We start from the raw sequence: 11588 nt of genomic DNA on the forward strand, positions 1-11588 counted from the left end.
CTCCTCATCAGTTGATGCTTGGGCTGAAGGGAGGAGCAACTGGTCACTCTAGGAGACCCTGTGACCCACCATTGGCAGAGTCAGGACTTAGTGTGGCTTTAAAGAAAACTGTGACTATGCAAAATCTGTCCAGCTGATACTGATAACAGTGATGCTACTATTTATCAAGGGCTACTGTGTGTCAGACACTTTGCTAAACATTGTGTCTCATGAAATCAAATGAAATAGATGCCATAGTCCTCATTTTCCAGTAAAAGTAGCAGCAATTCAGGGAATTGAAGTTTCCTGCATGGTCACTCAGCTGATGAGTGGTGGTAGCCCAACTCTGAGCTGCTCACCCTGGTGGCTCCCAGTTCTTCTCCACTGCAAAGACCAAGCAGGCCTTGTTCCATGGCTGTTTGCTGAAATGCTTCTTCCCTATCCCGTGCTACCTACCATTCTTGAACTCTCAACTCCGAGGGCTCCCTGGCCCAGTGGGACCAGCCTGTGAGTTAAATTCAGACAGGGCTGGGTTTAAAATCCAACTTACTATTTGTAGCTATGTGATTGTGGGAAAATTATGTATTTTCTTTAGCTTTCAATTTCTTCATCTTTTATATGGCAGACCTATCCCTCTTCCCTCTGGAGTCAGGTTGTGAAATAGGCAAAGAAGCAAAAAATAGAAATACAGTTAGTCATGTCCTTGATACATCCCTCAGGAGTCCCCTGTGTATGTCAGGCAACTTTCTTTTTTTTTTTTCATTAAGTTTATCGGTACATTTTAGGTATCCAATACAGTTACATTCATCATTGGGATCTTGTACCCTTACATGATGTATCTTGGTTCTTATTTTTCCCCATTCCCCTGCCCTCCCTGCACCCCCTCCACCCTTGCCTATTTACATATACTTTGTTTCCATTTTTTTTCCTTTTCTCCTATTTTTTCTTTTCCCTTCTTTCCTTTCCCCTTCCCCTCCCACCACCCCTACCCCTTTGGACCTTTTCTTCCTATTTCAAATTATCAATTATTTGTTTTAATCATTTTAATCCTTATTTACACTTTCAGTTTCTCACACCAGAGAAACGATTCGGTATTTACACGTGTGTCCTATTTATTTAATTCACTTAAGTGAAATAGTATTATTCACTATTATTCACTTAAGTGAAATAAATAGGACACAGATGTGTAAATACCGAATCGTTTCTCTGGTGTGAGAAACTGAAAGTGTAAATAAGGACTAAATGTATAATAGGTCATGTGAAATAGGAAGAAAAGGGGCAAAGGGGAAGGAAGTGGGAGGACTAGGGAAAGGATAGATGGGAATGGGATTAATATGAGAAAATGGAAAAACAGGAACAAAATTTTTGTAAATAGGGAGGACTGGAGGGGTTGAAGGGAGGACTGGGCAAGGGTGAAAAACAAGAACCAAGAGAGACTATGTAAAGGTGCAAATTTCCGATGATGAATGTCATTATATTGTATACCTAAAATGTACCAATGATTAGAATGAATAATCGATAATGCAAAATAGGAAGAAAAGGTCCAAAGGGGTAGGGGTAGTGGGAGGCACAGGGGAAAGGAAAGAAGGGAAAGGAAAAAATGCTGAGAAATGGAAAAAATGGAAATAAAGTCTTTGTAAATAGGGAAGGGTGGAGGGTGTGAAGGGAGGGCTAGGAATGGGGAAAAAATAAGAACCAAGATGCATTATGTAAAAGTACAATTCCCAATGAGAAATGTAATTGTGTTGTATACCTACAATGTACCAATAAAAGAATTTAATACAAAAAAAGAGTATTGCCTCAATGTGCATCCATTTAGCTATAAATGTCTCTAGTTTCTTGTTCTTTATGGCTGAGTAGTACTCCATTTTATAGAAAAACCACATCTTCTTCATCCAGTTTCCAGTTGATGGGAACTTGGGCTGTTTCGAAGCTTTAGCTATTACAAACTGTGCCATTATAAACATGGGTGCATGTATATCACTGTGTTAGGATTCTTTTAATTCTTTTGGAAAGATACCTAGCAGAGGGATAGTTTCTTTACTGGAGCTACAGATGTGGTTGAGAGAGGCAAAGTTCATGTTCTTAAGGGGCTTGGCATTCGGTGGTGGGAGACAGTCATCACATATCAGTGAGTATTAAGCACTATTCAAAGACTTAAGAAGGGTCAGGGAAGGATAAAGCCTTCTCCAAAGAGGTGGCATTTCACTGAGTTCTAAGTGACAAGCAGCCTCCATGCAAGGATTAAAGGAAAGAGGATCCAGGCAGAAAGAATAATGAGGTAAAGAGAATGGGTCAGAATGAGGAAGCCTGAGGGAGGGTGGTCCAAGAAGAGGCCAGGAATGCAGGCAGGGAATTTGATCCCTTAGGGCTTGTTTGCTCTCCAAGTGTGCTGTGAGAATACTAAGTAAAGTCAGGTCATAAGCTATATCCCCTTTCTAGATCTTCCTGACAGCTATAAGGAAAATAAGCTTCAGCTATAGGGTGAAAGGAGGGGAAGCAGGGAGATCACTTAGAATGTTTTGCAACACTGCAGCATGAGATCCTGGAAGCTTGGACTTAGGGTGGTGGAGGAGGTGGGAAGCAGTGACAAAATCAGTTCACATTATGGAAGGATAATTGGCAGGGATCACTGTGGATTGGACTTGAGGTATGGGGAAAAGTGAGAAATCAAGAACAACTCAAGGCTAACACAGCTAGTTTTTGTCTCCAGTGCCTGTAATATTTCTTTATTTGAATTCCTAATGTAGTAGTTGTCTTCCAACTGGAGGTCATATTGTAGGAAAATAATGTGTCTTTAAACACTAGAATCATTTTCAGTTTGCAAAGATGCTCTTAGACTGTGAGAAGCACACAGGGTATATGCCTGTTTAGTGGGACAGCCAAGATCTCATGGTAACCATGCTATATGAGTTTAAGTTTATTCTCAATCTCTTCTTTCTGTCAGATTGAAATCAGATTAATTAAATATGCCTATACAGTGAGTCCACGATAATGACGACCATGCATTATGTTAGATCATGTTTTTATTAGAATTCCTAGTTTGTATTTTGTTAACTCTGTAAGATGTGGTCTGTTCATCTCATGTGTGTGATGGGAATACTAACACCTTTCTCCTGTGATTGCTGTGAGACTTATGAGGTTTCACTCAGTGATGGCTTCTTCAGAGGACCCAAAAATGTTGGATCCCTGCTCCCCCACTAAAGAATCTTTGAATACTTTCTAATAATTAATTTATTCAACAGTGATTGCTTCTACTATGATGTGCCTCCTCACCATTGGCACAGAACCAAGTGATCATAGACTTATACCTCTAATACTGTGAGCCAAAAGAATATCTTTTCTCTTTATAAGCTCATTATCTTAGGGTTTTGGTATAGTTATGGAAAACTGACTAACACATAACCCTCATAATTACATTGAACCCATATGTGTAATTCTGTCATCATCTTATTTGAAGATATTTAATTTTGTTACCTTTTCCAAATCCCTTCTGTTCTTTTTGCATGTGAGGTAGCATAAGTCACAGGTTCTGAGGATTAAATTGTGGACATTTCTGATGGTGGTGGTGAGGACGTTATCTGTCTACCACAACAACTGTTCGTCCAAGGGAAATCTGTTAACTGAGGACCTGGTCAAGGTTACATCCATGCCTACTTGTGCTAAGCCAACATACTAGAGTTTGCCATAAGTGATCACAGAGGTACGTGTAGTGGTGAGTTATTCAGGACAGACTCATTGCCAGACCTGTTCCAGGTGATAGGTACTAATTTGGGGTTGGAAACTTTAATGTCTGGATCCAAGTTGCACTGCCTGATTAGGCCCATCAGAGGGCTCATGTGTAACTCAAAATCTTAGTAGAGCCTGAAGTCCTCAAGACCACATGAGGTTAAACTCAGGACCAGGGAAGGTGAAGGAAGCTGTTTCTGGGTGGCCAGCAAGGTCTTTGCATAGTCTTATATAGAAAACCAGAAGTTAAAACTTACATCTATAATTCCTTAGATCTCTGGAGCCAATGGAGCCTACCCAGAACTGTGTCTTATTACAGCCTGTGAGCCGCGCTGAGGCAAGACAGAGCAGCTCTCCAGTTCCTGGGAAGCCTGGATTTTCTCCACCTGCAGCCAGCAAGGGCGGGCCTGTCAGCTCTACAGCCTTGGGCAAAGGGCCACATGCCATGCTGGCATGTTTTATGTGTATATGTGAATGGACCTTATTTTAGGGATGAAAAAATACCTCTTCTTATCTTTTAGATAAGAATGGCCATGTGATTTGTTATTTGGGCCAAAGTCTCTGCTCCGTTTTCCTTATATAGTCAAATCAAATACAGTTTAATCCTGAAACTAGGAAAGAGGTAATTAGCTAGGGAATGCTTTGACCGGCTCTCACCTTTGGGATGAACTTTTTAAAAACAAACAAACAAACCAACCAATTTTTAGTCTTTTCTCTCATACAGAAATCTTAAGTTCCCTCCCTAAAAGCAGCCTTTCTAAGATTATAATTTCTTTGAGCAGTTCTAGTTTGTGTCCCCCACAAATATATTTACTCACAGACTTTTAAAAAATTTTATTGACTGGCTCATATGTTTATAATGGCTTGAGGTTGTGGAGCATGGCTCCTGGTCTTACTGGGCTTATGGATTAGAAACAGAGACCAAACTGATTTTCATTTGCAGAGGCATGAGCTACTGGAGTTGACCCTTGGATACTTTTGCTGCATAAAGGAAACCCCATGAGACAGGTCAGTGTGTGGGAGAGCAAAGAACAAGTGTCTGCCGGGAGAAAAAACAAGAGCACTTGTTGGGCCCAGTGGAGAAGCCTTGAGCCAGATGGTTCAGTGAGAAGGTTCAGCAGTGTGGTGTAGAGGAGCAAAGAGCTCCTGGGAGGCAGAGGCCTGCATTCCACATCCGTTCCAGGCAGTGCTCAGCAGGGCACTAATCATACAGCATCCTCTGGACCTCCACTGTCACCTAAGAGCTAGGGATGCAGGTGTCGAGCTAGGGTATTGTGCTCTTCTGCTCTTTGGCTGTGCTCACAGTGGAGTCAGAGCCTAACTCACTGCTTCAAATAAACACCACCATCCAACTGGTGAGAAATAAATTGTTCTAATCTGAAAAATGCTGCAACTGATTGAATGATGCCATCTATCCCTTAAACAGAGAATAGTTTAGACAGAAGAGAAAAAAAATTTATGCGATTTCTAAAACTATAAGAATGTAACATATTTTCTTTGGATTCATGTGGTATTTTGAGGCCTAATAGGTGCTTTGATTTACACGTATTTATTAATGGAGACCCAGCAGCAAGTCATTCTTATACTTAAACCTTTTCTCCCTACCAGTGTCCCATGATCATCTAAGCCCAGGTGAAGAAAAAACTGGAAGCAGCATTTGCAGGCCAACCCATCCCCCTCGTCTCAGGATCTTTCTGCACCTTGCAGCTCCTCACAACCTTCCCACAGACAAATGTTATGTCCTGCCATGGCCTGCCACTGCTGCGGGTGCTGCAAATAGAACAGTGGGTGAGCAGCCCAGGGCTCTGCTTTCAGGGAGCTTCCATCCTTGTGAGGAAGACAGAAAAAAAACCAAACAAGATTATTCAGGTGGCCACAGGTGCTATGAAGAAAGCAAATCATAGCAACAGGATAAAAAATGATGGGGCAGATGATTGGGCGGGTGTGGATAGTTCGTTTTTTGTTTAATGCTGGGGAGCAAACCAAGGGGCTTCACCAGTGAGCCACATCCCATCCTCTATTTGTTAATGTCAGATTTGTATAATGTTCTTGCATGTGATGTTAGTTTATTTACTTTTTTTTTTCAGTGCTGGAGACTGAGCCCAAGCTTTGTGTGTGAGAGGAATATCCTCTACACTGAGCCACATCCCCAGCCTGCAGGGTTGGTAGTGTCAAAATGGAAGGCAGAGAGGCCTCTCCAAGGAGAAGCTCTTCAGCTGTGTTCACGGGCAACGTCACAGCCTGACTCAGAAGTCACTGGAGGAAACATAGCACTGTCCAACACCAGTAGCAAACGTTGTTCTAATCTATCAGGTGTTGAGTGTTGTGAGTTTTCAAGATAGCATTTGAATAGAGGCCTGAATGATGAAAAGGAGCCAACCATATGGATATCTGCGGAAGAGTTTTCCAGCCAGAGGGAACAGCAAGAGAAGGACTCAGAAGGGAGAACAACTGAAAGATAAAGTCAGTGTGTATCAATTTTGGGAACAAGAAAGAGAGCGGCATATGATATGGTCAGAAATGTTAGCAGAGTCCAGAATTGAAGATCCCCACAAGCTACAGTAAAGGGCTTGATTTTCATTTTATGTGTAGTAGGAAGGTGTTGGAGGACACCCCACAGAGGGTAGTCCTGGGATCTAATATGTTCTTTAGATATTGCTCTGGCTGTTGTGTTGAGAGTGTTTTGCAGGGGGACAGGGTGGAATAGAGGCGCCTGTTAGGAGACTAACAGGATACCGCAGGTGAGGATGGTGACAGACAGGGAAGCACAAAGGGAGATGAACAGAAAAAATTGGAATACACTGTAGAATTTGTGGCAACTGGACCTGCTTATGGAATGTGAAGGACAAGGAGAAATCAAGGAAGTCAGGAGCTACAAAGACCAGAGACAAACAGATGCTTAGGAGGGAATAAGTTCAGTTTTAGACAGTTCAGGAGTCTCTGATTTAGTTTAACATTTGCCCTTATTTGTCTGAAATAAATGAGGTTTCCTGTGTCATACTCTGAGAACTTAAGTTCCTGCCTATGATTCTTGAATAAGTAACTAGTTGTTCTTTCATAGTAAGAGTGATGTAATATACTAGAATATGCCCCAATTTCTCCTCTTAAAATAGCTCTCCTGGTCTCTGGCTGTTTCCAGTATTTTTCTTTCATTTGTAGAAAACCACATGGCATCCACCTCTAAGATGGGAAAGGCAGTGGGACCAAGGCCCAGAAACATTTATAGACAACTGTCCATGACATGTAATATTCAGAAGCTGAGACTGACTGAATGATCAGCATTTGGCGTTTTTTCTAATTATGTTGGGACAAATACTGGGAGATTGAAGAAAAGAGTACATGAGGTGAGATATTTGTCTGAAAAACTTGGAGAGGAGAGAGCCAGCAGCCATTTGTCTACCGAGAGAGAGAGGAGGGAATCAGTATTGCCCAGGAATCTGATGAAAAGAATCCCTAGAAGAGAGGCTCAAAGAACAAAGCACATCAGCACATTTATCCAGGGGCCAGGAACCTGGAGTGAGGGGGAGTTCCATCTTGAGTTGATGAAAAATACAGTTTGCAACTGCAAAGTGATGTGAGCTTCCAAGATAAGCAGGCAGAAGAAGACTTGGGAGTGTAGAGAGAGGATATCAAGGGCTATACAAAGAGGATTTGGTATAATTTGGATCTAGCATGTCCCACTAAAGCTCTGTGTGTTAAAGGCTTGGCCCCTGTTCCTTGATGCTATTGGGAGGTGAGCAAGTTTAAGAGGTTGGACCTAGCAGGAGGGGTTTTTTTCTTTTTGGTACTGGGGATCAAACTCGGGACCTTGCACTTTCGAGGCAGGTGCTGGAACCACTGAGCTAAATCCCCGGCTCTAGCAGGAGATTTTTAGGTCATTGGTAGTTTGCCCGCAAAAGGGGTTGTGGGATACTGCACTCTTCCTCTTTCTCTCTTCCCTCCAAAAATATGGTACATGATCCTGGCCATCACAAGATGCCTCATCATAAACCTAAAAGCAATAGACATGCCCAACCATGAACTGCAGCTTCCAAAGCAGGGAGCCAAAACAAACCTTTCCTCTTTATAAGTTGATTATTTCAGGTGTTTTGTTACAGTAAAGGTAAGCTGACTAACATGGAATATAAGCTAAAGCACTCTCTAAAAGCCACATATCTGGATATTCAACACTATGTATAGTCAAAATTCCCTATCTTCAGGTTCTGTACCTATATTCAACCAACTACAAAAGGAAAAATAGTTATGTCTGTACTGCACATATACAGACATTTTTCCTATAACTCTTCCCTAAATAATACAGCATAACAACTATTTGCATAGCATTTACAGGACATTAGGAGTTATAGTGATCTAGAGATGATTTAAAGTACATGAGAGAATATGCATAGGTTATATAAAAATACTACACCATTTTATATAAAAGACTTGAGCATCTGCAGGTTTGGATTTCCATGGGAGTCCTAGAATCAATCCCTTGTGAATTCTGAGGGATAAATGTACATGTTCTTTCTCTAGGACCTTTATACCATGGATAGCCCCAGTACCACCACACAGCTGGAATTTAGTCTCTACTGACTAGTAGGCAATTTGTGATATGTCTAAGAGGATGGGCACTGGCATTTGATAGTCTGGATTTGATCCTAACTCTGCCATCAGCTAGTTGTGAATTTGGACATGTTACTTAAATGTTCTGTGTCTCAACTACTTCATCTTTAAAACAGGGACAATGATAGGACTTATGCTATAGAGTTATTGTGAGAATAAAAGGAATTAATATATATTAAGCCTTTGAAGCAATTCCAGTAAAATATTAAGCCCATTAAAATACCATTTCCTGGTGGAACCTCACGGGTAGAGCTGTGTGGGGAGCAGAGCGCCCAGGACTGACTGAGCCCAGCTCTGTCAGGCTGGCTATGCCTACTTGCAACCAAGATCTGGTAAGGACCCCCTGGGCACACCCACCAGCTGCCTGTGGAGCTGCGCGGGTGCCTACAACAACGGTGCCAGCCCCTAACCCACCCCTGGCTCTGGCCTCTTGGCTGTGCAGCTACCTGGTTCCACACTACAGAAGCACAGGGGGACAAAAAGGCCATTGCCCTGAACTGCAGAAGTGAACAAGAGAGACAGGGCCTCTCCCAGGCTCCCTGATGATAACTGAAGCCCACTGGAAAAGTGAAGAGAATCTCTGCAGTAAAGGCGCACCAGACGACCATACTTGGTAAGTTAGAGGGATCATCATCTCCCATCAGAACCTGGACTATCTTCAGGGGAAAGGCAACTGGAACCTGGAATAGAACCTTGCACAGTTCAACCCTGCAAGAGGACAGGGAGCTCATCTTGGGACTTGCAGCCAGAAATCTGCCTGAATCTCACAAGTCTGTGACTGGCTTGCTGAGACTCATTGACTTATATCTGCACACTTCTGCCCACGTTGTCTATTGTGACAGAAGAGACATACCCTGAAGGAGTCCCTACATTTTTATCTTTTATTTCTTATTTTCAAGATCATCACTATTTTTTTCTCTTATTTTTAATTTTTTTCCTACTTTTTCTACTCTTTTAAATTTTTTATTTTTCTTTTTTATTCTTTTTTCTTTTCGCCCTCTCTCTCTGTCTCTCTCCCTCCCTCCCTCCCTCCCTCTCACTCACTCCCTTGCTGTCCCACATTGTTCTTCATCTCCCTTTGTGTTCCTTTTCAGGCCCTAATTCATGTTTCTGCTTTATTTTTATTTTCTTCTCTTTCCTTCTCTCACCTGTGTCCTCTGGCCTCACTTCTAACCTTTGCCTATACTTCTACCTACTTATCCCTCCCTCCCCAACTACTTCTAACTCCTCTTTCCAAAGGGTAAAGTTGCTATATTGAAGAGTTTACTCACTATAAATGTATGTTGGGTTGGTCCTTGATTTTGATTCAATTCACACACTTAAAGGTGATAGCTTAATAACTACTACAAATTGTCATTTTCTAAGATGTACTCGGTGCTATGGTGTGGCTGATTGTATCATTTAGGCTAAGGTATTGTGATTGATCTAATCAGTTGTCCCTCCTGGTACAATGAAAATGAGACAGCCTCAGAGCCATTAGAGACTCAAAACCTAAAGACTAGCTATATCTTGAAGACACCTCTGAGAAGCAATAATTCCATAAGGGTTCTAAATACATCAACAGAAATACTTACAATAAGCAACTTCAAAATATCAACCCAGGAACTAAACCAAAGACAGTACCAAAAACAAAAATGAGAAGACATTTAAGTAAGGCGACTTCCACCCCACAAAAGGCAAATTCTGGGGGAAACGAGGTGGAAAAGTCCACTAACCAACCACCTGGACACCCTGAACTGATAGCACAGGAAGTAACAAAACAGATGAATGAGGCTCTAGAAAAATTCAAAACAGAAATAATCTCCCAGATAACTACAGAGATGGTGAGCAGAGTAAAAGACATTATTAGAGGCCCTAGAACAGAAACAGAAAAAAAAATAGATGAGCTCAGAAACATGCTGGAAGCCATAAATGCCCAGCATAAGAAAGAAATGGAAACCATGATCGCCCAACATAAGAAAGAAATGGAATCCATGAAACAGATTCAAGCAGATATTCAGGAGATTAAAAACTCCATTGAAAGCATACAGAACAGATTAAGGGAATCTGAAGATAGAATATCAGATATAGAAGACAGGACTGTGGTGAAGGGCCATAAAAACAGAGATTTCTTAAAAATAGTAAGAGACCATGAGAAATCAATCCAGAAGCTGCCAGATGAAGCAAAGAAGAACAACATAAGACTGATGACAGTCCACAAATAACAGGAGAAAGTACAATTGACATAAAAAACTGTTCACAGAAGTAACAATAGAAAATTTCCCAGGCAGAGGTGGAGAATTGGACATATAGATAAGTGAGGCATATAGAACTCCAATGAGCCATGATCAAAAAAAATCTACACATGGACATATAATAGTCAAGATCCCAGAAACCCAACAGAAGAAATAAGAAATAAGAAATAAAAGAGCCAACATCAGTAAAACATCATGACAAGAATGAGTCAATAGCTATCAATTTTAACTATCAATATTAATGGCCTCAGTTCACCAATCAAAAGAAATAGACTGACAGAATGGATTAAGAAGCAAAATCCAGCAATATCTGTATACAAGAAACACATCTAACTCAAAAGGAAATTCATAGACTGAAAGTAAAAGGATGGAAAACAGTTCTCCACACAACAGGAACCCAGAAAAAAGCAGGGGTAGCAATCTTACTTGCAGACAAAGTACATTTCAAACCAAAACTAATTAAGAGAGACAAAGATAGTTACAACATCCTTGTGAAGGGAACAATCCAAGAGGAAGAGATGACAATCCTAAATATATATGCACCAGATATGAATGCCCCCAACTATACAAAATAAATATTAATGGGCATGAAAAACCAAATAAGCACTAATACAATTGTAGTGGGGGACCTCAATACCCCACTATCACAAATAGACAAATCTAGACAAAAAATTAACAATGAAACTCAAGAACTGAACAAACCTATTGAACAAATGGACTTAATAGATGTTTACAGAATGTTCCACCCCATAAAATCAGAATACACATTCTTTTCAGCTACATGGGTCATTCTCCAAAATAGACCACATGATAGCCCACAGGACATGTCTAAGTCAATGTAAAAGAATTGAAGTTATCCCCTGTATATTATCATACCATAGTGCAATAAAATTGGAGGTCAATAACATAAGAAACCTCAAAATCCCACAAACACATGGAAATTGAATGACACCATCCTGAACAACCAATGGGTCATAGAGGGAATTAAAGAAGAAATTAGACAGTTTCTACAAGTAAATGATAATGCCAGTACAACATACA

At 41.0% G+C, this 11588-nt stretch overlaps 1 long non-coding RNA gene across 1 annotated transcript; it reads left to right on the forward strand.

The window, feature by feature from the left end:
* The first annotated feature begins 4368 nt into the window (after positions 1-4368).
* LOC147826776 (uncharacterized) lies at positions 4369-6722 on the forward strand. Its single transcript, XR_015453472.1, has 2 exons — positions 4369-4716; positions 5796-6722. It is a non-coding gene; the product is annotated as an uncharacterized LOC147826776 (long non-coding RNA).
* The last annotated feature ends 4866 nt before the right edge of the window (positions 6723-11588 follow it).

This window comes from Heterocephalus glaber, unplaced genomic scaffold (genome assembly GCF_053883595.1).
Source record: "Heterocephalus glaber isolate CG9 unplaced genomic scaffold, H.glaber_assembly_v1.0 deba00001461, whole genome shotgun sequence".
In the NCBI taxonomy this organism is placed as follows: Eukaryota; Metazoa; Chordata; class Mammalia; order Rodentia; family Bathyergidae; genus Heterocephalus; species Heterocephalus glaber.